The sequence below is a fragment of the Morus notabilis genome, unplaced genomic scaffold, assembly GCF_000414095.1.
Source record: "Morus notabilis unplaced genomic scaffold, ASM41409v2 Scaffold1057, whole genome shotgun sequence".
Classification (NCBI taxonomy): Eukaryota; Viridiplantae; Streptophyta; class Magnoliopsida; order Rosales; family Moraceae; genus Morus; species Morus notabilis.
The window spans coordinates 140,289-146,764 of NW_010357667.1; the positions used below are offsets into that span (position 1 = coordinate 140,289).

At 33.2% G+C, this 6,476-nt stretch overlaps 1 pseudogene; it reads right to left on the bottom strand.

Moving 5' to 3' along the window:
- Positions 1–841: 841 nt before the first annotated feature.
- On the bottom strand, positions 842–5,299 carry LOC21388577 (annotated as a pseudogene).
- Between the last annotated feature and the right edge of the window lie 1,177 nt (positions 5,300–6,476).

Sequence of the window (6,476 nt, forward strand, 5' to 3'; positions counted from 1 at the left end):
ATATATATATTTCTTTTTTGAATTTGAGATTTTAAACTTTAATGTGGGGTACGGGTGGATTTACAATAAGCTAAGCGTGCCATTAAAATAATAGAAATATGCTGTGTCGGTAGTTATTAAATTATAATTTGAAAAATGCTAGTATTATTATTCTGTCACTCTCTACATTTATTATTTAACACGTGAACTCCACTATCTCATTTTTTATTTAAATATTACTATATCATGTTAGTGGAGTTCATGTGCCAAACAATGAATACAAATAATAATAAAAAGAGTAAAATAATAAGTGAGGCTAGAATTTCTCTTATAATTAGTTTCTCAAACCTCCGTATCCTAAAGCGAGTCTTGAGAATAAGGGAAATATGATTAATTATAACTTATGCCCCGTTTAATAATAAAAAAAATCTATTACGTTTTTTTACATTATGCTATCGTCATTGAACAAATTTTCTAGACTCGCCACTGTATGCGCGTTCAGAAAGTATACATTGTCGTAAATAAAAAGAAAAAGAAAAAAAAAATAATGTCATTAAAAGTTAATGTCTTTCCACATTTATGCAATTAAAAAAATCACGAAGACTTCTCGTATGTAGCTAGCACCCCGTGAAATTTCTCTTTTGATTGTAAAACAGTTGCCTGAAATTGAATTTCTGTAAAAAGATTGGTATAAATCATAAATTATTAATAATCTCTTGCAACTCTCTTATGTTGTTTGGTCCAAACGATCGAATATTAAAGCTAGCTCAAGGCTGTTGATTTCTTTCTTTTTTCTTTTAATTGTTTTGGCAGCATTACATTAATATTTTTCCAACCATTACAGGTCAATGAGACTTCCATACTACTCATTTTCGGATGTTACATTCTGCATGTCTTGGGAAAATGTACTAGTAGAACCAACCTGTGTTTCATCTGATGAATGAATGAGATTTTATGGGTGTTTAGTACGAGAATTCGTGTTATGATTCGAATCATGGTTCGTGACTCGTTACAATATTTTTTCTCATAAAAAACACATGTAAACCGAGGATGGTTTTGAATTATAGTTCTGAATTTATGAACTAAACGCCCACTTATGATTGGTTGAGTTGAGTCGTGTTGTGCAATCTGATTAAACTGTTTTCTCAAAGCCATTAGCCTTAGTTCGTCACCATAAATACTTGGATCCATAATCAGCTCGGGAATGGCGGTTCGACCCTTGAGCACGCTCACCACTGTAGACATGGTAGGCCTAAGTGCTGGTGATGGATTTATGCATAATATAGCTACTTTGATCATTCTAACCGCCTCTTCCTTGTTAAAATCGGAACCTAAATTTGGATCCACCAGCTCCATCAGATTTCCTTTTTGCTGCAAAACAATGGCCTGGAAAAACAACACATAAAAATTCAGAGTTGGTCACTTAGGGATAGAGTAATTAATTTTGTACTACTAGTTATGTGAAGAGACTTATGATCTGTCTTACCCAATCGACAAGGCATACAAAATTCTCATTTGGTCTATATTTCAAGTTGTTCTTTCCAGCAACGATTTCCAACGCGACAGCACCAAAACTATAGACGTCTGCCTTGTATGTTAAGTAACCCCCATAAGGCGTATTCTGGCGCCATATATCCACTGTAGCAATGACCTTGCTTATTCCTCTAGAAGTTGAGAAATGTATATGATATGAGTTAGTTGATAAAGTGAGGAAGAGTGGCTCACATGGTTCCAGCAATTCTAGTGCTAATGTGCGTGTTATCTTCGTCGAGCTTGGCTAAACCGAAGTTTCAGATCTTTGGGTTAAGGTCTCTGTCAAGTAGAATGTTGGTAGCTTTTATGTCTCTATGAATAACTCTCAAAGTTGATTCCTCATGTAAGAAAGCCAGTCCTTTCGCTATTCCTAGACATATTTTTTGCCTCTTTCGCCAATCCAGTTTCAGCGTACAATCCTCTGGACCTGCTATAAATTTAATATACCAACGTCAAGCAGTTGAATTGTATCCTTTTTCAATATTATACCTTTGTTTTTTGTTTAATTTATACACAAGAAATCATGAAGCATTACCAAATGAAGCACTAGCATGACTGTTGTTTTCCATGTATTCATATACCAACAACATTAATTGATTCCCTTCAATGCAACATCCGTAGAGTTTAACAAGATTTGGATGTTGCAAACCAGGAACCATGCCCATTTCTGTCACAAACTCTCGATTTCCTTGCTGCGATTTCGAAGAAAGTTGCTTCACGGCGATTATGGTACCATCCAGTAATGTACCCTGCAATATTAGGAATGCATTGTATTAACTTTTGCTACTACATATGTGTGTGTGTATATATTCTGTATGAAATAGAAAACGAAACATAAAAGTAGAGAAAATGAAAGATTTTTCTTTTACACAATACCTTGTACACGGTTCCAAAACCACCTTCCCCTATCTCGTTTGTGGGATCAAAGTTGTTGGTAGCAGCTTTAATTTGCCTGAAGGTGAAAATACCAGTTTGTAGATCCAGTCCTCTAAGCTCTACCAAAACCAAGAGATTGAAGAACAGCACAAAACTATTATCTTAAAAATTAAAACACTTTATTAACGTGTATTTGCAAATGACTCGGCGGATTATTGAGATGAAAATCAGAAGGAATAGAATTTACTATTGAAGTTTGTAAAGTTAGTTAATAGCACCTCGTTCCCTTGTTGCAGTTCCATCAAAACAGCCTTTCCACCAAAGAATGCATAAAGTTGTAAACATGAGGCATAACAACAATACGACAACTCCAATAACAATTAGAATAATTATCTTTCTTTTACTGTCATCAGGAGGCTTGACTTCTGAAATAAAGAAATAGCAGTCAATTCCATTTTGTATAATATTTGACTTTACCAGTATACTACCATAAAATAGAGGGATAAATCCAAAACAACATCGGATTTCTTATAGAACGTTGGCGAACCTAGATAAATAAAAATAATGTTGTACCCAACTCTTTTCATCTTTACATGGTCGAAACTCCATAGCTATAAGTCGTATCTAAGCTCAATCTGGAAAATTAAGTGGGTCGTGTCGCACGGAGGCACAAGGAGACCAGTGAGGGCACGGGCCCCACATACAAAACCAAAAAAAAAAGAAAAAAAAAATTATACTGGTCTATAACTATTCATATTTCTACACTGGTTTTCGTACCCCCACTCATATCTAAACATATTTTTTTATTTAGGCTTTGATTGATTGATATGACTTGGGTGGTTTTGAATTTTGAAGAAATTGACTCAGTTCAAATGAGGCAATAGCTAGAATAAGAATTTCCTATTTCAAGTCTTTTTTTCATAAATTTTTCTATTTCCTCTACTTTTAGCCTACAACAAATAAGATACCTTTTCATAGTATGCATAATATTATAATATAGGTTGTTAAATTTAATATTTTAATGATATGGTAAATAACTATGTTGAGATATCTTAAAGAAAATTGGAGATGCCATACCCCGCCAAAAAAAAAAAAAAAAAAAACAATGCAAAATTAAGTATAGAGGAATTTAACAATTCAAAACTTCCGGCAGATCCTTAATATAATTTTATCCCAAAAACGACTACAAGTTTACTTAATTTTCAAATTATTTTAGTTTATAAAATTTCATTTTGTACCCCTACTGGATTCAAAGTTTGGTTACGTCCCTGTGTGACATTCAAAGTTTGGATGGATGGATGAAGTCTTGTTCAGGCATTTTTTTTTTTTACTCAGTGGTCCCCAAAATTGCCTTAATGACGGAGGGGGATAGGGACGTGAGGTACACCATCTGATCCTTTTTTTGTTAGCAAAAATAAAAAAATGACTTTAGTAACTTACGAGAGTCTACACGTTATAGCTGATATGAGAGGACCATGTTCCTTTCTTTGGAGCAGATGTTGTTCCTTTCCCAGACCATTGAAATCGGATCTCTAGAACATTATTCATGACCTGAACTTTGTTAAATATCTTCTTGTGCTGCTTTTTCAATGTAAAGTCTTTCAACCCTAATTTCTCCTGTAATAGCAAACATGTTCCAATAAGAACATGTTAAATATTGTAGTAAATAGACTATGTATGAAAGAATTACAAATTGAGTACCTGAATGTAATTATCAAATATTCGTCTTCCAAGGCTGTAAAAGGATCTATTATCCCTAAATATAATCTCTGAAAAGTGAAAGTTTTACGGTGTAGTTTCCGTTTGCTAAGCAACGAGCAAAATAAGTGAGCGAGAGAGGAGAAAGGCTGGCATTAGTGTACAATTCAGAGTCATTTCATTTTGAGTAACAGTTATATTATTAGCTACGTAGTCATTTGAAGTGGCGTTTACGTCCCAGAAATCCCCAGTGCTACTGACTCCCCATCTGTTATCCCTCATATTGGGTACAAATTTCGCCGCTCCTCCGGCATCTCGGTCGCCCTCATATGTGATGCCTCCGATGGTGGTTTCTCTTCCACCACAGTTTATGTGCAATGAATAGTGATCTCGATGGCACGAACAATTATGTCTAATCAGAAAGAAGAAAGTCCCAACAATTCGATACGAAAAAAGCGCAATGCTATTTATCACTTCTAGTGACCATCAACACATCTTTTCAACTGATCACAGATTAACATGTCAACTATGGAACTCATGTATTTTGTGAGTACTATACCAAACACTTTTTTTGCACCGTATTTTTTAAAGAAACAATCCATATACGAGACAATACTACATGTCAATCTATATATAACTAGTTGATCAAGAACCCAATAATTAAAGTAACGCAATTAGTCTTAAAGCTTTCTTCTTTGTGGCTACTGAGTATTGTATATATCAAGCACATTTATTGCATTGTATCTTTCAAAGACAGTCCATAAGAGATCCAGAGGCACAGTTGATGCATAATATATATATATATATATATATATATATATATATATATATTTGTGTTGAAACAAATTGTTGTGTAGTTACCTTTTGAACATGGATGAAGGCACTCCGCAAGTATTCTTGCATTAATAGAAGGAAATCAGAATGGAGCACCAAGTAATTAGGTAAGTTAAAAGCAATAGAAAGATTACTTATTCTCAGAACTAGAATTAGAAACTTACGAGTTCTTTGGTGATGAAAAGCTTCTATACAAATTGCTAATGAACCAGCAAAAAATTTGGTTGTAAGAGGTATAATCAAATAAGAAAGTGAAGATGAGAGAGCTTAATTTTCTAGGCTGGTGCTAATATATATATATATATATATATGTATGTATGTATGTATGTATGTATTTATACAAGGTTTCCCGACAAGCAGGTGGTACTGAGCTCTGAGAAAAGTGTTATGGAAAGATTTATTTGGCTGCTATAACGCCCCCAATGCTAGGTCGAATTTAGTGAGGTGGTGCTACTTAAAATATATTTTCTATACTTAAAACAATGTCATTTTTAAGATACAGAAATTTATGGTTGATTTCATCACAAGATTTTCGTAAAAATTTTTGAACAAAATGAGTCAGTGCGCAAAATAATTACGACCACAAATTTTAGACATTAAATAGTTATTCAAAACCGACATAGTAATGAAAAAAATATTTTGGGCCCATCTATTGTTTGGAAGTACATATAAACAAGATGCCAGATGTAGGACTTAGAGTACTCAAAACCAATCTTGGAAATCATTTTTTTACCCTTCAATAACAATAACATCATATGCATCACAAGGTAAAACTAATGAGCAAAAACTCAGTAAGTAGATTTCAAATAAAGTAAGTATCTAAAATTTCCGTGGCTGAAATCTCTTTGTTAAATATTGTTCATAAACTTTCATACTTATTCTTAGTTTAGGTATGATATAGAAATTTGGTTCCAAGTAAGCCTCTCTATACATGACCTTCTCTAATTTTGGGCAATAGAGGACCTTCTCTAATTTTGGGCAATTCTCTTCTCTTAAACACTAAGTGGGGTTTTTAAAATCTCTTTCTCTTGTGATCAACAAGAGACTTCTCACTAGCATTTTTCTCTAATTGTCTCAAAGAGACAGTTACACTAATTTGGGGCACCAGTCCCTCGCACCTCTACTAACCTAGTCTCTCATTTATATACCATACCATAAAATCTCTTAAAACATAAAAACATAATAAGCAAATATCATAATCCCTTCCAAAATAATTAATTATGAACACTCTTTGAACATAATCATATATGAATTTCATTAGAGAATAAACTTGCATAATCACAATTTTGAATAAGTTATTTCGTCAAATAGGTCTTGTGATGCAGTTTTGAAAATGCTTTAACTCTACTTACTTGAATTTCTGTAATAACTGAGAAAATTCCAGACCTTAAATAATACAATTCATGTATTTTTAAGCCAAGGATTTTTTTAGAAAATATTATGTTATATTGTGAATGGAGGATTTATGGAATTAATATATGTATTCCTAAATTCTATAGCAAATTTCATGTTAAGTTCATGTTTCGATCAAGTAAATTCGATCAATAAATTCTCGC